At 35.7% G+C, this 21,074-nt stretch overlaps 2 pseudogenes; both read right to left on the bottom strand.

Annotated features, from left to right (window-relative positions):
* Positions 1-6,106: 6,106 nt before the first annotated feature.
* LOC114734263 (receptor protein kinase-like protein ZAR1) lies at positions 6,107-9,587 on the bottom strand (annotated as a pseudogene).
* A 2,050-nt stretch (positions 9,588-11,637) lies between these two features.
* Positions 11,638-15,162, bottom strand: LOC114734264 (OTU domain-containing protein At3g57810-like; annotated as a pseudogene).
* Positions 15,163-21,074: the final 5,912 nt, after the last annotated feature.

Below are 21,074 nucleotides of genomic sequence, written 5' to 3'. Positions count from 1 at the left end.
AAAATAATTCAAACTTTATACAATACCAAAACTACGATGAAGTTGAAGAAAACATCCTGACCCTTTTTTCAAAAAAATAATAAATAAATGGTTTGGGGCCTATCCGATCTTCCAATGAAGAGGATTTGAGGGGTTGACGGCGGTGAAATTCATAGACGTCACAGTTGTTCCTAGTTTTTTCATAATTTAATGTTATTATTAATTAATACTACGTCATATTCATAAGTAATTGCCCCGGCAAGATCTATAATAGATTCACACTAGCTGGGTATTATAGGTTTGGGCGCAGCGGATTGAGACGGTTACGGTTTCCGCCTACGTGCGCTGTCGTTTTCAGGCTTTGCTTTATTTCGCTGATGCGTCGTTTTCGCTTTTCACTATTCACATGCGCCGTCTTTCCATTCCCCAGCTCTTTGTTCGTGTTCCTTTTCCCTTTTCGTATACTTCCAATTACTGCATTAGATGCCAAACCCTAGTTCTGTGGAATTTTTAAGCTGAGCAATAATGTCATTTATGAAAAATATAGATATTTTTATATGACCACGAACACTACATTAATTTGCTCAGATTAATCATATTAATTTGCTCGACGGTGATCTAAATAGGGAATGAAAGATCGGCTCCTCCATTGAAATGATGACATGCTAGGAGAAAAGTCAAATCTGGGCTGGCAGCAGTCGTTCAGCACGTACTTGGAAAGATAAACAACGTTGGAGACAAAGGACATTACGCCGCCTTTCGTGAGGCAAGTCTTTTGACAGTTATTAGTTTCAGGTATTATTGTCAAGATTGGTAAACTTGCATTGTCCTGCCTTAATACTATTGACCTCCATTACGTCTCACCTGTAACTCTACGTCGCTTTGTTTTTATTCATAAATTATTTGCAGAAAAAATTTGTTTTTAAATATAAATTATTTGCAAGAAACAAGTTTGCTCCTGAATATTTATAATACCATTTCTTTAATAGAGACGAACGTGAAAAAAAATTATTAATTTAATACATTTTTTAATTTTAGGACTTGAAATATAGGTGACTTTTAAATAGGAATAAAGTGCTGCGTTATATTTGTATTGAGTTGGCAAAGCTATAATTGGAAAAAAGAAAAACACTCATTTGGTGAGGGTTGAGGGTAAACAAGATATGCTAGTCTCAACCCTACACATTTATTTCATAATACAAGCTACTTTAAGTGAATCTTATATTTAAAATTGAAAATAATATTAGTGTTATATAATCTCCAATTTAGTGACACCAATCTCCCAGTTTGTTTGAAAAAGAAGTTACGAGTCCAACCTATGTTTATATGCGCGGAGTGGTTGTGTGTTTTGAATATTTGTGTGTTCAAATTTGATCCCCGTTAAAATTAAAAAAAAAAAAACTCAAGCAGCAGCAGTAGTGATATTTTTTTTCCCAATAACAGCAATAATAATTTACTTTCACTTAGAATATTGAGTAATTGAGGTCAGCGTAAGTATTTAAAATTCTAAGAAATTATTATGATAAAATCTATTTGAATTTTAATGAAATCTGAATCCATGTATTTTTTCGCTTGTCTATCAAAATGATTAACTGTGTGTAAATTCAAATTCAAACCCAAATAACTCCGACTCAGATGGTACATTGTAAGGATTTGGGTGGGAAACTTGGTTAAAAAAAATAAAATAGAATTAACCCACCTTCCAAATCATGTCATGGGGGGGTTTACTTCACAATTTCGTAATATATATACTACATTCCTGATTATAAGACCTCGTTTATACTATAAACGAGGTCGTGCAAATGAAGTCTTATAATTAGAATTAGAAGTAATATCTGTAAAGGTGTTATTAGATGAAAAATTAGAAAATAATGTGATGCCATTATCTCTTATTGAGTCATCAAAACTAACATGTTTAGTACGCGGAAATTGGAAGAGAAATGAGGGGAGATTTTTGAAACAAGTAATAAGAAAAATTACAATTTACAATTTAAAGTGGTCGTCTTGGAAGGGGCTCAGCCAAAATGTAAGGGCGACGTCAACGGTGGAACAAAATGGCTAACGGGGGCTAATAATAGTAAGGAACATGTACAGAAGGCGACATTCTTTGATTCCCGGCTGACGTCGGAGTGAGGTCATGGATGGATTCCCCCTAAAAAGAAGTCAATAATTGAAGGATCCCATTTCTGATCCAAAGCTGGTGATATTATTGTTATATAGAGAAAGGAATCTCCGCTTTCTTAGCTTTTGGGTTTGCTTAGATTTGGAATTCTGTCCAGTTTATCCCCAGAAAAAAAAAAAACAGAGGGGAAATTGGCACTCAGCCTCCGGTGTCCAAAATTTTAATTTATAGAAACCAATTTTTTAAAAAATGTCATGTTATCAATAATTAGGAGAGTTTAGTGACAGTAATTAAGATGGGCATATAAATATAGCTGTTTCTCATTGCAAAAGAGCCATTTATAAGTAAGGAAAAACCATTTAATAGGCAGCTATAATTTTGCTCAGTTTTTAACTTGGTATTTGTATCTTCTTCTCAATTAACTACTTTAATTTTATGTTGTCAGCACTATCAGTCTCTATACCTTTGTTCTGTGTTAGTACTGTTAGCTCTTACATATAAATTAACGGTGCTACTAGAGTAAGATTAGAATGTTTAATTAAAATAGAGAAATATATAACTACTAAATTTAAATTTTAAAAATCCATAGGTGTCTAAAAAAATATAATTTTTCTTATAAGCGTTATGAATTGGGATTAGGAAATGGGAAAGTAACGGCAAAGGCGGAGGCGCATGGAGATAAGGGGGCGGAGAACCTGTGATGGGGAGAGGGGGGAGGCAGAAAGGGTAAAAAGGAGAACGAAGGAGCGGCACAGCACAAGGGCCTGCCCATCAAAAGCAGAGTGAAAAAGGTGCTGTTTCTGTGGAGCCAAACACCCCCACGTGATGCCACCTTCTTTTTATTTTTATTTCGCAGGAAAATTGATTCCTATCCTAATAATTTTGGCTTAGTTTCTAAATTTTAAAACGGCTCGTAACTTGATTTCTGTAGTCTTGATTCTTGACTAAATTATAAGGCGGTGTTTGAATTTTCACTCATTGCAGTTCAGTTTTTATAATTCTAATCATTCAAAAATTTAATTCCTAAACTCTATAAATTATTTTTAAAAATGCAGTGACTAATTTTTTAAACGATAAAACTATAAGAACTTAGTTGTATGGAGTTAAAAATCAAGGGTTGAGTTACAATTAAAATCAAAATTATAAAAACTTAGCAATATCGACATTTAGGAAATGAGTTATAATTGTATCAAAATTATACGAATTAGTTTTTTTTTCTTTTTTTCATTATCCATCCAAAAACATAATTAACCAGTTACTGATTTTTTTTTTCCAAATAAAAGTATTTGCAATCAAAGATGCTCGTGTTTCATAGGCATACATACGCACACGCCTGCACATTCCATTCAGTTCGTTCTATGGGTTAATGTTAATTATTTTACGTCTCTTTTTTTAAAAAATAGTTAAGACTCTAATATTTTCAGTTTTTTTTTTTAACATCTCTACAACTTTACTTTTCAATGAAATAAATATTTACATTTAAACGGTGATTCCTATAAAACATTTATCCTTCATTATCTGAAGTAATAATAAAGATTGCAGGGATAAATGGGGGGGGGGGGGGAAGCATAAACACGGCACATTAAACTATATCCTGAGCAAGCAGAGCTTTTAGAAACTGCCATGTATCGTGGATAGAAGGGAGTGCGTATTTTCAAACCAAATATGTATTATTTGATTTCAACGAGTGGATTCCTTTTTCTTTTTTTTATAAATATTGTGTGCGCCAATGTGTGTATTGCTTATTTCGGCAGCAAATAAGGGCAAAGGAGCTTCCTGTTCAAGCAACGACCCTTGCGTTTGATCCTCGTATTCCTCTCCCTGTTATTGTCGTCGTCGTTATTATTATCAAGTAGTTTTTCCATAATTGAATCTAACCTCACTCAAATTTACTCTATGTGATAATATCATATGTTTGATGGGCGGTAAAAAAAAAAAACAAAATGTTACTCGTAATTAATAATCAAAATTTCAATTAATCCATTGGCCCATAAAAGCGAATCAGTTAATAACAACGACAGTGTTGTTTGGCACCCACTGAAATAAGGCCTAGTATAACTGTATAAGAGGCTAATTCCTGATGAGTAAACACCGGAATAGTTGTTAAAAGAGGTACTATCTCCGATCTTAATTATAAGAGATAGTTAACTAATTTGTAATAAATAATGTTGTCTTTTCTAAAAATATCTGTGATATTTAAGTGTATTGGTCAGAATTACCATTATTAAAAGACTATCTAAAAAAAAATATGAAAGACAAAATAAATTGAGATTTTATATTTAGAACCAAAATAAAAGTTAAACAATATCTTATATTAAAAACAAAAAATATCTCCGGTCCTAAACATAGGACCTATTTAGGATCGCAGGGAGTGGTATATACATTTTATGTTCCAAATAATATTGCCGAGGATACTACTATTTCAAAGCAAAAAATGACGGTTGGCGGTCCCCTTGCTCCACCATGATTCGAAAAGAAAAATGATCGTCGTGAGGTTCAGAAACAGGTTGACATTCGTTTAATAGTTGATTATTTGCCTTTTTATTTTTAGATTTATGTGTAAAATATGCCTGAAAAGAGTGGTTCTCAATGTCATCATACTCGAACATGAAAAAAAAAAAAAAAAACCAAATGACACACACACACATAATTTTAAAATATGACAAATGGCTTAAAGAGTGCATTGAGATGTTCCCTTACCAGATTAGCTCCGTGGTGGCCCTCTGGATTTGGTGCGGAGCACGTGATGCTCATTATTAACAGAAGATTGATTACCCAAATTTAATAAAGGCAGCCCGTCCTACTTTTGCCCTTTTTTCCCAAAAGAAAAAGGTTAAATTTAGTAAAAATCCTAAAAAAATAATTGTTATTTCAAAATTTTAAATCAGAAATATTACAAAAATGTGTTGTCATTTATTTTTTGAATGTAATCATTTTCTTTATGAGTATAGTAACAATAAAGGCAGCCCGTCCTACTTTTGCCCTTTTTTTCCAAAAGAAAAAGGTTAAATTTAATAAAAATCCTAAAAAATATTGTTAAATTTCAAAATTTTAAATCAGAAATTATTATAAAAATATGTTGTCATTTATTTTTTGAATGTAATCATTTTTTTATGAGTATAGTAACCAATACTGATTTGAAATTTTAAATTTAACTATCACTTTTTTGGAATTTTTTCCAAATTTTATCTAATCATTTTTTAATTTTAGATTACGTATGGGCCATCTTGGGCCGCCGGCCGAACGACATGACTCTTGGTGTTCACTCCTTTCTTCAAGGCCTACGCCTCTTCAAATATGTTGGGCCGTCTCATTTACTTATTAAAACATAACCATCCGCCTCGAAGACTAACATAATCTGAAAACCAGTTTCAGTACATATTACAATAGTAAAAACTATGATACTTATCACTGCAGTAAAATCTACACAAGTCAAATACAATTTTAATAAGCTGTATTTAAAATTTTCAACTGATAAAATTTAAATAAAAAATTATTTTTTTAAAAAACCTACAATAAAAAAATTACATTTATTCTGGATTATGTACCTCCATTATAAAAAAAAATTTCCCAAAAAAAAAAAATAAAATCTTAATTATTCATAAATTTGAACGGTTAAGATTTGATGAATATCATGGTACCTGTATCATCATTGAAACTCGTTCCCCTGGGTGGTTGATTAATGATTAAGCAAGCCAGTGGACCGGATTTGTGGCCTGATTCTCATATTAATTATTGACATTGTCAGAGTCAGACAATTCCATTTGTGTTAAAAGGGATGATTTCAGCTCCCATGGTCCCGCCCTGCAGTTTCAAATTCAAAAACATAAGCAACCAAAGATACGCAATTTCCAGTTTCCACTGCTTTACTACAACAGAGACGATGCATTGCATGGGCTTTTATAACACCAGCTACATCTAGCTGCTCCTACTCCTAAGTCCAAGCATCTTGCAAGATTCAACACCAATCCAACCTCAAAACCAAGCCACCTAACAAAAAAAATTTCACGGTGCCTTTATCCCATCAAGGCTCTCCGACACTGTTCTCATTCTGGGCCGCAACTCTGCGTCCTGTTCTGTGCAGTTCAGTGCAAGATGAAATGCTGCAACTACTTGCTTCTTAGCGTAAACCTCAGACAGAAGTGCAGGGTCTATAATCTCGCACAAGGGCCTCTCTTCCCGGAATGCTTGCCTCACAAAACTCTCCAGTACTTCGCCCTCTTTCTCCGTTCCCGAATCCGGCCTTCGTCCTGTCAATAGTTCTAACAGTATTATCCCAAAAGCATACACATCACATCTCTGAGTATATTTGCCTCCGCTCAAGCGAACCTCTGGTGCCAAGTAATTGTTTTGGGAAGCTGCTATTGCAGAGGTTGCAATAGACTGCTTTGAATTCTGTCGCTTTGGTGCCATTGCTGTGGACTTTGAACAGCTCGACATGAGGCGAGTAAGTCCAAAGCCAGATATGAAAGGATGGAGTTCATCGTCCAGCAAGATTTTTGTGGATTTAAGGTTGCCATGCGCGTATTTTCGACCGCCGAACTCGTGTATGTACATTAAACCCCTCGCAGCTCCTTGAGCAATCTTCAACCTTGCTGCCCATGTTAATGGCGGCAAAGGATTGGAAGGTCCACCTGCAACCGAAAAACACCAGATGCAGCAGGAAAAACCTTCAAACAGAGCTTTCAAGTGGAGAGTAAATGCTGAAAGTGACCTCACGACCATTATCATCAGAGTTTAACTTTCCCCATTGTTTTCCCCAAAAAAAGAAAGACAAAACAGAAATCTTTTACTCTAATGGACCACCAGTTCACTAGCATGGCATTCAGAAAAAGGTGGAAGGAGCGTGGACTGACTCACTCACTGCAAGACAACCACCGCTAGCGGTTCACAATCCATGGCATATCAACAGGGAATAAAGACGAGTGTATTGGAGACATGAATTCTCCAGTCACCAGAATGGGGTCGGAATCATAAGGTTAGATTTTTGGCAGTTGTCACCATCCACACAGGGTTGGACCACAAAAAAGGGTCCATTTATTCAGGAACCATGGTAGGGACACCCAAGGTGTAACAGCACCAAGTCATATTATTGTATGATCATGGACAACAGCCACTTAGGTCCTGTTTGGTACATTTACAAAGCAATGAAAATAAAAGGTACTTGGGATTTGGATTGAAAAAATCTATTCAAAGAGATTGCTTGTTATATAGAATTGAACAAACTCATATATATAAAATTGGGGAATACTATGAGAGAAGATGGTATTCTCCAATCCCAACTCCATGATTTTGACTCATTCTATGTAACAATCAATTACTTATGCCAAATATTTTTTTAAAAATTTTTTTCAATGACATTATTATCCCTATTTTTCAATGTTTTTTTCAATATTCATTTAAGAACAAGATGATCGATGGCTCAAAATATGCAGTGCACAACAAATAAGATAGGGACAGGAAAATAACACCAGAATGTGAGAATTAAAACAGCTTTAGTTCACGAGCTCCTCCACATTTACAAACCATCATGATAACAATCACATGACCACATTATTAGCTCTTTTAAAGTAAAAAATGGAATTTGAATTCATGATTGACTTCATGGTGTGACCATAAAACCAAACCAGAGAGACAGCACATGATTATCAACCTAAAGTTTCATTACAATTAATACTATCTCTCGTTACTTAATATAAGGGTCAGATTGACATTCATTTTCATCTTATACCTAAAATTTAATTCATTTTATCTCATATTTATCTTCTTTTTTTTTCAAGATAGTCTTTGTAATAGTTGTATATATTGAAAGTTTCATCAAACGATAATTCTAATTAAAAAAAGTATTTTAAGAAAAATAACAACTATTTATTACAAATAAATAATTTACTAATTTTCTTCGTCTATTTAAATTAGTCAACTAGAAAGTACTAATATGCTAATGCTGAACTTCCCAGAACATTTAATCTTCTAGTGTAACAAAAAGTACGAAGAGAAATAAACCTATTGCCTTAAAAATGATCTCACCTCACACATACTGGCATATAGCACGTACATAGTGAAGGAGGGTAACTATTGACCGAAAAAAGTTTGATGATTCAATTAAGAGAGAACCAGCGCTATTAAAAATAAACAACCAACGGCTGAGAAATTTGATACCATGAAGGGCAGTGTGCAAGCTTCCATTGCGGATGAAGTCAGTGATAATTAATTTTTCATCACTTGCGTAGTAATATGCTCGTAAGCGGACGATGTTAGGGTGGTTGACCCTCCCAATGATCTCCACTTCAGCCTCGAACTCCTTTAGCTTCCAGGTGGCATCACCCTCACTCAACCGCCGGACGGCCACCACAGTCGCCGCCGGGCCCGACCCTTTCCCAGGAGCTACCACCTTATACACTATCCCACTCTTACTCTTTCCCACTACATATGCGGATGCTCTTAATAAATCCTCTAGTTCCAGACTGAACCCTTCATCTACGATCACGAATTTACCCTTTTGCCCTTCACCTCCTTCCTCGTTGGCCTCATTGTCTAATTTTTGCTTCCCTAACTTGCTCAAATCAACCGTCCGTCGTCTGCGCAACAGCCACACTGACAACGAAACGGCCCCCGCTACCAAGGAGACGCCAAAAATTATAGGGACGATGATGGAACGACTTCGCTCTTTCGCCTTCGCTTCTTGATATCCCGCTGGAAACCCAGGGTTAACGGTGTTTGGGTTTTCAGGGTCTTCGTTGCTTGGGTAATTCTCGGGATTCTGAGCTTCTGGGCATGCATTCTGCAAAGGGAACCCACAGAGGCCGGGGTTAGCGGAGAAAGCTGTAGGACCCTGGTTTAGCAACGAACCTACTTGAGGAATTTTGCCTGTCAGGTTGTTGTTCTGGAGATCCAAACTGACTATCACAGGGAGTCGCCCCAAAGCCTCCGGGATCCCACCCGAGAAGTGATTGTAAGAGAGATTCAAGGTTCCAACGAGGTTAGTGAACTCGGATAGAGCTTCAGGGAGAGAGCCATTGAGGGAATTTGAGGATAAATCCAAATGTCTGAGAGATTTGAGAGACCTGATCTCAGTTGGAATGGGACCAGAGAGGAGATTATGAGAGAGGTCTAAAAGGAGGAGGCCAGTCGCGTTGAACAAGCGGGAAGGAATGGCCTTGGAGAAGTTATTGTGCGAAAGACTGAGTTGCCTGAGCGAGTCGAGCAAACCAAGTTCAGATGGAAGGTAACCCGTCAGGCCTTTGTTGGGCAGGACGAGCTGGGTGACTCGGTCATGGGCACAGGAGCGACCCCAGCCCAGCGACATGGGGTGGAGTCAGAGTCGGACCACGAGTTGAGAACTCCGGAAGGGTCGGACTCAACGGCGGCTTTGAGGGCGAGTAGAGAGAGGCCATCGGAGTTCAAGGAGGAGGTGAAAGAAGCTAAGAAGCACAGGAGAATGGAAGCTATGTGGAGAGGAAGATGCATTTCCATTCTTCAAGTGGGGATTAAATAAAAAGCTGGGAATGTTAATGGATCATTTTGCAAGCATGTTTAGAAAGAAGGCGTCACAGATTGGCTGCAGAGTGTGGAGTTCAAGATGAAGAAGATGGCCTAGCATTTGAATTTTGTCGCAGGGATGTTTTCGAGGTGGCATTACAGTTTGAATTTTTCTGACCATCCTGTCCTCGACATACTTTCTTTTTTAATTATTATTATTCGCAAATAAGCAGCGTTCTTTCCATAGAGAGCCGAGGCTCAAACTCTGGGTAATTTGAATTTCCCTTTTTTTTTCTTTCAATATACTCATCTATGTTTTAAGCTTCATGTATTTTATTCTTATTTATTTACATATTTAATTATTTAAATAAAATTTAAAGAGTTGACAAATAAGTATTGGTAAAAAAAACAAATTAGTATGTACTCTATATATTTTTCAAATATTAGCGCTCCTTACATGTCTTACGTGCCACGTAGATATGCATAAGAGTCACTTTTGTTTTTCTGAGGTAAAACAAAATGTTTGAAAAGGATTTGTTGGGAATTTTTAAGATCACTTTCGTCGTAGAAGGTATACCCTTTTTGTTTTTGCCAGATTTTCTAGAAGGCATGTCAGTGGTATGTAGTAAGCTCGATATGGAGGCAGCAAGTAACATTTATAATCTGTAAATGTGAGATTTAATATAAACTTTATGTTGATACGTTGATTTTGTTATACTTTTCTTCTTTGTCTTACTTTCATCTAAGCAGAGTGATGAGTAAAAATAGCTCTACTTTCAAGTAATCGGCGGCATAACTAAACCTAGGCATTTTTGCAAAGAAAAAAATTGTATATTACACCCTTCTGTTTATTTATGATTTAAAATACAGTAATAATTTGAAGCCAAAAAAAGGCCAAGAAAATAAATGACAAAAACCCGATATCTGCGGCATGAGATAGAGATACCAACGGACTGAGTCGACCACACAGGGGGCGACTTGTTTTGTTTCTAGCGATTTTTTTTTTTTAAAAAAAAAATCTCATAAATAGTGCGTGGGTGTCAGAAAATCATATAACAAGGACAACATGCTTGTGACTCTCCTTTCACTTTTTCAGTTTTGCCATTAAACAACACTGCTTCCTTCTCAGACCCCAAAAAAAAACAACTGCTTCACGGATCCAACAACCGCTGCTTTCATTCAAATGGTTAGAAATTTTTTTGAGTCACGTGCTCTGCTTGATCCCCTTCCACAGTTTTTGAGCTAAAATCCCAATGTTTCCTGACAGGCCAAGAGGCAAATAAAAGAATGTTTGAGTAAGATTAAAACTATGGTTTCAGAAGAGTTTTTACAATATACGAAATAAATATATAAAGAATTTGTCTCGATTTATAAAAAAATATTTCTGTACAGTGATTATTTGGGTATCTAAACACCCATTGAAAATCCAAATACTGCCTACTCCTCTCTAAACTCTAAACCTCGCTCCTTGCTGCTACTACTTTTCGTTTGACTGTTCCCTGAACATGATTGCAATCTTAATTTAATTAGAGCACAACTAACCCACTAATGATCCATGTCCCATTTGGATCCAAGGCTTTCCCAACCCTCATTATTCTTGCTGGAGTTAGGTTAGTCACGCAGAATCATTATCTCATCACAAGTCGTGATTTTTTACCCTCCAATTGCTATTATTGTTGGTATAGTCAAAGGTCTCTTACAATTTAATCATATTAGACCGCAAGAAGTTCAGAGTGGAAGGTTCATTAGAAGCCAATGGGGTTAGTGAGTAGAAGGACAATGGAACAGTAAAAGGAAGAAAAGAACAGGAAACAACACTAGGGCCACCTCGCATTCCTAACCCCCCACTATTTTAACTTTCACCGAAAGACCAACTAACAAACACTTTGGAGCTTGTGGGCCCACCTCAAAAGTCCATTTTATAAAAAGTTTGAAGCAGCCATGTGCTTTCAGCCTTTCAGCACCACTGATCAGTTTGCCACGAAAGCAGAGTGCATACCATGACCTCCAGGGACCATAATCCACAGGACATCAGAGGGATCACCGTAAGGAAGCCCTAGAAGTTTATCTTTATAATCATTACTATATATTGTAGCAGGAAATTAAACATCATTTTGTACGCAATGTTACATTGTGGCGACTTATTTTTGGGTCAACTTGCGGCCATTTTGTTGGCTGTGCACCACTGCATCTAATATAGTTAAAGCCAACAAGCCTCAAGTATTTGTCCTCAGGCCTAGGCCCAACTCGCTATATAACATTACATTGTCTTTGCCTACACTGTCATTCGTCTAGTTTAACAGAAAAAAATGTTTATTCCCATCTTGATTGTCTCAAGTTTAACTAAAATAAAAACAATTAGCTGTTGTTGTAATGTGAAATGTAGAGAGTATAATATGCTCCTCTTCATTATATTTGCAAGGTGCATGTAAACTGCTAGAGTTTTGACTTAAGCCCCTTCTTTCCAGGAATCTCTAATGCATCATAATGGCCAAAGCCATGGTAGAGAACCCTGATCGGGTTTTCCTTGCCATATTCTTGTCCATACTCAGCAATAGATATCAAGCCACCGGCATCTTTATCATACATGTACACTGTGATTGGCATCCTGCAGAATTGGCCTCGTATTAGTTCAACATCCAAAATTGTGAAGTTCACAAACGTACAAAGATTGAATAACTGGTTCAAGAGAGAGGGGCACTAACTGCAGAACATGCGAAGCTATGAATAGTTCAGGTTCACCTCCCCACACATGGGGCTTCCTAATTTGGGAAACATAAGTGTCGAAATCACCTTCAACAAACCTGAGATATCATGTGACAACCAAATCCTATTTCATCAGAAGACAATCATTCCATTGGATCATAATGGTATGAGTTTAACAATTTCACATTCTCATTCAGGCATCAAATGACATCCTCTTGATACATCAATCAACGAAAACCATCACTGATTTCAAACATAAATAGTTTAATATGGCACATCTATATAGAATATAAAATTCTAACAAGCTATACCACTCATGAGACATAAACATAGCAACTCAGTTCTAAGAATCCATGCAATAAACAAGACCTACTCTAATTATTATTAACTTTCGAAAACAAAGACTAGAGACAGACCTAATCCGCCAGAAGGTGATGCATAACTCATCTACTTAAATCAACCTGCTGTATTTTTCTGCTAATCGGGAACACATGTTCCTTCGTGACATTGGCAGAGAGAAAAACACAGCGAAAGTTATCGGTCTTCAGTGTGTGTGTGTGTAAAAGGCATTCCGTGTGTTGGAATCACAACTATCTACGGATATGTAACTTGAAAGCCTACCATTCTGTCTCTTCCCTTCTTTTGACAAATTCATCAGCAACCTGACCAATGTAACAGAAAAATGAAACAAATCAGGAACAATGGCAGCTGAAGAATTGATGGGAGCAAAAAGGCACCAGAAGAACACAAACAGCATGGTTTCAGACTTATATGAAAAGGAGATTTTAATTTTGTCAAGACATGTAATACTGTGAACTGATTCAAGAATAATATTTATTTGAGACCAAAACTATTCATCAGGAAATATGTGTGCTCAATCATGCATGGTGTTTTTCTTTGGGTGGAGCTAAGGGAGATTGTAAGCTTATTAGGGTGATGCCAACAAATTAAGTGACAAAAAACATACTTTGTTTCGAACTCATCTGCTAGCTCTCTCTGAAAACTTTCACTTGGAGAAGGTTTTCCGGACCTCAAACAAGCCCCGTGAGCAACAGAACGGAACAAACATCGTCCATCTCCAGGTATTCCTTCACAACATGGAAAGTTTATAACGCAATTAATAAATATCAAAGTTAATTTTATATCTGTAATTATTTCTATGTACATGTGTGTGTGCAATTTATGTAACATGTAATTGCATTGCTTTATGTGACCAACTACACCATGTATATCTATGCCATCAGAATGCAAAACGTTATTCGTAGAAAGAATGTGCAGCTCACCAATTACAGAATAGTCAGTGTAAACTTCCTTCCCATGTGAGAATTTCACGGATGGCTCACTGCAGTCATCTTCCGTTCTCCCATTCTCTGTATCTGTCTCAGAATGCGCGGGTTGGGAACTTGAATTACAAACAAGTAATCCAAAAATCAAGCCAGCTGATGCACATCCATGTGGCCAAGTTATTGGTCCCACCTTACACTTGGCTTTAGGAAGCAGCTTTTGTTTAGGTACCAAAAGCCTCATATTCAAACTTTGGCAAGCCAACGACACTTCAAGATTCCTCCTCTGAGGTCCTACAGAGCCCAGGACTTGAACGTTGTCCCTTTGCTTGGAGAAGCAAGATCCCAAGCAACCTCCCCTGTGTTTGGCCCATAATAGTTGCACAAGACGATGTTGTATAAACAGAAAAACCAACATGTCGTAACTCAGATTTCCCAGGGGACAAATGGATGGAACATGAACCACACTTTCCTTGGGACGAAAGACCACAGGTATTGCTGCTTAGTAGCAGATTTGCGCGACCTTTCAGGACAATGGCATTAATTGAAGATAAACAAACAGGAGAGCAAACTCTCATGTTTACATTGCCTGAGTCACAAAAGATCTAATAATTAGCTCCTAGTCTAAAAAATGTTCCTTTTTTTTTTTTTAATGCCACCCAAAATAATATTCCTAGGAATATAAATTTTGACTATCTATACTCAATTCAACAATAACAACTAAAGCAAATAAACTTCACCATTTCAATTCTGTTCCTGGGTCGATTTGCAATTATATGTTAAGTTGCAACAGGAGAGCTAAACCCAAAAAAATTCAAATTTATTGACAAGATTGGAGATATCACGAGTTCTTTGAAATACCATGACTTGACCGCATGCTTTGAAATCCCTCCTACCTCTCATTAGAGAAAGCTCCTATCCAGTAGAAACGAGACCAAGTGGCTAGCCAACTCCAGGATAAAAGTGGGTGTCGTGGGTTAAAGATCGTAACTGCCAGATGATAAAACAACATAAATGGCACTCTCAAAATCAAAATTCAAAACATGCAGGTGTCAATCAAAACTACTTGGGCTAAAACGTTGATGTCTCGTGTCAGTTAGAAAAAAAGGGGAAATTTAATATCCTTTGCTCGCATTCCCATTATCCATTTTGTGATAAAATGGTCGTGTCAGTTGAATTACAAAGAATTATCATACTGAATTCTAATCCGTTAAAAATGCTTCCATAACACCCATGAAGAGGTATATAAATTTGAGAAAAGCTAACAGACCGAGTCTAGCGATTGCTCGGACCTCCAATGAGAATATAACAAAAAACGGAACAAGTTTTAAAGGAATCCCACAAATCAGGCAAAACAGAAATGAAAAGCAGAAGGGAAACAAACCTGTTCAAATGTTAGAAGAGTGACGGGTACGCCATTGGGAATTCTAAAGAAATAGCTGCAGAGGGAAACACGTGAATCAGGATGAGTACTGAAGAGAAAAGCTACATGGCGAGGGGCGAAAAAAATGCTGAAGCAAAGAATAAGCAGACTAACCTTGGGACCAAGTTCCCCAAGTGTAAGAACTACCGGATTTTGGATGATAATTTTAATTAATAAAACTGTTTTGGTTCTCGCAGAATCCACTCCCGTCACCGCGCCTCCATATATCACCTCCGTAAATTCGGTTCTCTCGCACCCGGCACCTGACGTGCACAGTGCACCAGACTCCGCCTCCGAACCGAAATCCGGTCAAATTTACTATGAATAACTAGCTTGTGCTCCCCGTGCGTTGCACGGGAAGCATTCATTTCCAACCTAATACTAAAGTACGTCAAATAGTAAAAATATCAAATATTAAAAACCAAATGAAATATACTAAAAATTAGAAAGAGAGTATTATATTTGAGGAGGGAGGGAATAAATCAAAGCTTTTTTAATATCCTCTTTGACCCTTTTTCAAATTCAAACACTTATGATTAAGTGTTATTTTCTCTCTCATCCTTCTTTTAATTTGGAACTTTGATTAAATCCATGCCTTCTTTTTTATCTTTATTTCACACTCCTGTATCACCCATGTGATGCACAAGGAGCTTAAAGATATAAAATTATTTTATCTTAATTTTCTATTTTTTGGGTTAAAACTTAATTTATTATTAACTACTTATTATTGTTTGTAGCCAATTAATAATACTAATAATTGTTGGCAAAAAATAAAATAAAAAATCATGAAATGTTTTCACATTTAAATGTAAAATCCTAATGAAATTATAGTTGTAGGTCCGAAAATTCTCAGCTTATTATGTCAAAATTAGTCTTAATATATTTATTATATATTGAACTAAAAGTTATATTCATTAAAATATAAACTCTAACCAAATATATTTAACTCCAATTACATTAATTATACCATTTAGATGATCCCTATACTAATCTATCACACCACAACTTTAATTTCTTTCTAATTTTCTTGGCACAACATGCTTGCACTTTAAGTTTTTCAGTGATTTGCTCAAGATAATTGGGATTTATCACGTTCAAATAATAGAGTAACATAATTACTTGAAAATAGGCAAAACTATACAATAATATTTGGAGTAATAACTATGACAAGTTAATAAGTATTCATTTCCTCTTAAATTGACAGCAAACATGATGAAAAGGAAAAGATGACTTTCTTTTCGTTGACCTAAAAAGAAGAAACATAAAAAACAGCTTTCAGTTTGCAGTGTCATCAACTTTTGCCCTGTTTTATAGGCTTAATGTTACAGCCAGAATGCCTCCATACGTGCACTGCTCTAGTCTTGCGACCTTTTATAGACATCTTCAATTGAAGAATGCGTCTTTAACAAAAGAGATAAGTCATAGTTGATATCTATAGATCCCAAAAACATGAATGTATTAATAGGCAGTCCAACTTTTGAAGATGTGTTGTTCTTATTTGGAATATCATATGACACCTACATAAAGAACTTTTGACACCGCCAGCTGACTTTTCACGAGTCATTGAATACATAAGTTAGCCATGTTGCTTTTCCCATGGACAGGTTTGAGTATGACGGGCATCATCAAGGCCTATTCGATTCTTTGACACATATTAATCTATGGTTATACACACTTACATCAGTGAGCGAGGATGAGGGAGATCATCAAGGCCGGCTATATATGCTGCTATATGCACAGGGAAGGAATAGAACATAATGAATATAATGCAGAACTAAAGAGGGTGAAATATCAGAAAACAAATGGAAATTAGAATTGAGAGAAAGTTACGTGGTAAACAATTTGAAACCACAAAAAAAAAAAAGATGAAGTGCTTGGAAAGGATAAAGTTGTTTCTCATGTGCTTTTATACATGCCTAACTATTTGACTTCAAGTGATACGCCTCCAACAAAATCAATAGGTAACCTTCAAATTCAAATAGTAGAACGAGGTGGATAGGTTTTGAAAACATGTAGTTTGTTTGGCTTTTTTTTTTAATATTGATATATATTGTTAACATAAAGAAAGGACCCGTCGGTTGACCAAAAAAAAAAACAAAGAAAGGGCCTGTCATTTTGATGGCATAAGAACTCTGTATTGCAAAAGTTCAGTGCACTGTCGAAAGCAAATATTGTCTACAAACTACACATGCATACTTTAAGATATACCCTTTTTGAGATGCTTCCTACGCTAATCTTTCAATTTTTGTGGAGAAAAATAATTGCCCTTTATCAGCCACAGAAAATACTGATAGAAAGAAGGATGAAGTCATTAGTGAGCCTAATTGTAAGAAGACAGGTCATTTGAAGGAATCCATATGCTACAATGAAAAGAAGACCGAAATGTGACTTTATTTGGCATGTTTCCTTTTTGAGACGTTTTCGGTCATTTAACACCATCAAGAAATAAACACAGCAGAGGTAAAATACTTGTACACTGAGGTTCAGATCTCTTTTTTCAGGGCAGTCAATGTGGTCCATAAAGCTTTTAATATTTTCATGAAACACCAAAGACCATGTTGGGAAAAAAAAAAGCAAAAACAAATATCTAGAAAGAATCATTATACTTTGGTAGAAATAAAATTCAATCTATGATATTCAATAATCAGAAATATACGAAATAACAGTCACAAATGATTTTGCTGTGTATAAAAAATTTAAAGTAATGTGATAGATTACATGGAAATCTGTAATTCTCCTTGGCCCCACAGAAAATTACAGATTATTTCATGAAAATTAATGAAAATATTGAACTCCCAAAATTTTGTCTGGTGGCCTTCTTTGTTTAATATAAAATAACGTGTTTCAAGTTAATATGGGTTGAGTGCTCTATGATTATATAGATTGACATCCATAAGTATATAATAATGTTGCAATATGCATAAAATTCGTTAGATGCCAAGAGCAAGTCTAAGCATGAGCATTTAAATTTATTATGATTTTAAGCATGGGTAAGACAACTTGAATAAAAACACACCCTGAAGAATAAGAACCATTAGACATTAGCTTTTTCCCCCCTACCATTGACTAACATCAGCTTGAGGAAAAAAGGCTTAACTGACACAAAAAAGTTGTTTGACAGAACAATAAACACTAAAGAAGCAAAGTCATAAGCATCATGCGTTCAATCTTCTTTAAATCTATGGTTCAATCCTCATGCAGTTTAAATTTTTACATGATGCCAAACACATTTTCTTATGAAACTCCTGAAGCATGGTATAATTTTTTCTGAATGGTATCCTATAATCACCTTAGATAGCTCCCATTGCAACACATAGCATCCATACTAAAAAAAAGTACGGATCCATTCTTTTCAAAACTTATGAATCCATAGTTAAAGCCACCGGTGCATATCTTCACACAAAGCAAATTGAGCCACATCCACACAAAATACACACCCAAGCTCAGCAAAATAATGAAGCAAGATGATTAGAATGACATAATAAGAATAAGAACGTGGCGGAAAAGAAAAATAAGCTTCAAATAGAATCTCACACTTAATATGAGCTTAAAAAATGCAGACAACGCTTCAAATATAATCGAGTCATGATATTATAAAAATGACTTAGCAATCTCACACTTTTATGTTGGCAAAAAAAAAAAAAACTACTCAGCAGTTTTTATTTTTTTCTCCAGTCGTTGTTACTCAGACAATGCTTTTGTTTTATTAAACAATCAACATGGTGCCCACACTTGAGGAAACATAATTGAGCTGTTCAAGGGAGTAGAGTAAGGTCAGATAAATAAAGCAGTCTTGCTTTTCCAGCTATGCAAGGCCAATAGGGTGCGGTTTTTTGATGACTTAACTTTCTTCTAAATAGCTCAGCCATTTTGTTTTATAGGGTATATATGTGCATCCGCACCATTTTATTATTAGAGCCTCACTCGCGAGAATTGTTGTGATTAATAAGAAAAGAATTAAAGGATGTGGTTTCACATGCTTAACAATAAAAACCTTACCTACTGAGATTAATAAAGTTAAGTCAATCTTAGTGCTATATACTTTATCATGGTGTGGACGCAATGATCATTTTAAGTCACTACATCAAATTTGATAATAATATATCTACGTAACTTTCAAGTTCTGACATTTTGGGAAATCGAATATCACTAATGTGGTAAAACTTGAGCAACCAAAATATTCATCTCATGGGAGAGCATGATGTAAAGGAGGATCGGTTCATCCTGACATATCCCTCTTGAAAGCAAGATATACAATCAACAGATAGAGAACTACAACATAAAAGAAACTAAATATCTGAATTCTATAAAATAGAAGAACCCAAAATCAAAGAACAGATACAATCAACAGATAGAGAACTATAGAAGAACCCAAAAACCAAAATTGCCGGAGCTAGACATGGGGAAGGGGAAATTAGTTCACCTCATATCATCCTTCTTCACTGTAGCTTCTTCGCCGCTGCCTTGGTCGTAATATCTCCACACTATTAGCCATCTACATTCTTGACCTCTCATATTGGTGTTCATCCTTTCCTCCCTCCATCTTTATTTCTTTGTTCCTTCTAATCTAAAAACTCAAACGAAGAAAGCAAACCCTTGAAAGATGTTGAGAAGAAAATTTTAGAGAAGATAAAAAATCAAACCTTGAAGCAAGCATAACCTTCTGAAGATACTTACATAAAATAGAAGAAGGATGGTGGGAGAGAACAGAAACAAGAAAGGAGAGGAGGAAGAATGGATATATATGACGTTAAAAAAAAAAAGAAGATAAAAACTCAAATCGTGAAGAAAGCCTACCAGATGTCTCTCTCATTGTGCTTTAGAAACTTTACAATAACCGTGCATCAGACCTTCTTATTTTTCCCTGTTGATTACAAATCCGAAGAAATTTCAGCGATTGTGAAGAAATAGCTAATATTACCTTTGCTCTTCTTCATCTTCTAGAGAGAACATAGATGAGAAACTCATATGTCATGTGAATCATAGTTGAGCTTTAACTGCGTCAATATGGCAAGACCTTTGAACAACTTCTTCATTCTTAGATCAATGTTGTAGAGAGAGATGAGTTCAAACAGAATAGTAGAGCTACCTCGAGCAAATAAGAAGAAATCAGAGACAGAATACATGTTTTTGTTTTCTTCCTTCCTCGATGAACTGCAAGAAATGATCGAAAAACCTAATAAGGGGGCCAAAGAAAAACAAACCGAAGAACAACAAAGAAAAGTGAAATTAGCGAAAGGAAAATAAAATAAGAGGAAGAAGGGGAAAGAGCAGAAATGAAAGAAATAATAAAAGAAGATTATAAACATTTTGAATGAGATAAAATGGCACTGAGACTCCTGAAAGGAGACCTGAAGAGATGGAGGGAGATAAAATTTAAAATTTGAATTTAGAAGTGAGTACCTGTGGCAATGAAGAAGTGAGAGGTAATGCCTCATGTGAAAAAAATGACGGAGAAAGGCGTATGATAAAACTCACGAAGAGGGAAAACGTAATAAATGGGACTGAGAGAAAGGTGCGGAACAGTGAGCCACAACCCAAAGCCCAATGTATATCATCTATTATGATTAGCTTGACAGAAGCCCAAGAAATAAGCTTATTTTAATGAGCATGGCTTGTGAACAGTAATTCATCTCTGAAGCCAGTGCTAAGCCGTTTTTGGAGATGGCTTGGTGGAAGAGTATTTATATATATATTGATATTGATGATTACCACCACCGGCCTCTTGGCGTGTGTTGTGGTGTGTGTGTGTGTTTGGATGTGTGCGTAGAGGTTGGAGCCCGCTCCTTATATTACCAAAAAAAAAAAATTACTATGAATAATTTAGTTCATTTTAAATTTTATGTTAAAAAAAAAGCACGTGTCTAGTAAAATAGTAATATATTCATGTAGTAAATAGATTCTTTATGCTAATGATGCGCTATCCGCTATCTTCTTTTTGTCAAAAGAACCTTGAAAAATTAGAAAGATTTTAAAATTGTATACATGCACACGCATTACTTTTAGATATAATGTACATAAATTAAATGCTTGTTGAATGAGACTTTACCCAAAAAAAGTAAAAATGGGAGTATTAAAACAT

The sequence above is a fragment of the Neltuma alba genome, unplaced genomic scaffold (assembly GCF_004799145.2).
Source record: "Neltuma alba isolate B1F8T4 unplaced genomic scaffold, ASM479914v2 tig00013081_pilon, whole genome shotgun sequence".
In the NCBI taxonomy this organism is placed as follows: Eukaryota; Viridiplantae; Streptophyta; class Magnoliopsida; order Fabales; family Fabaceae; genus Neltuma; species Neltuma alba.
This window is presented reverse-complemented; position numbering and strand designations above follow the sequence as displayed.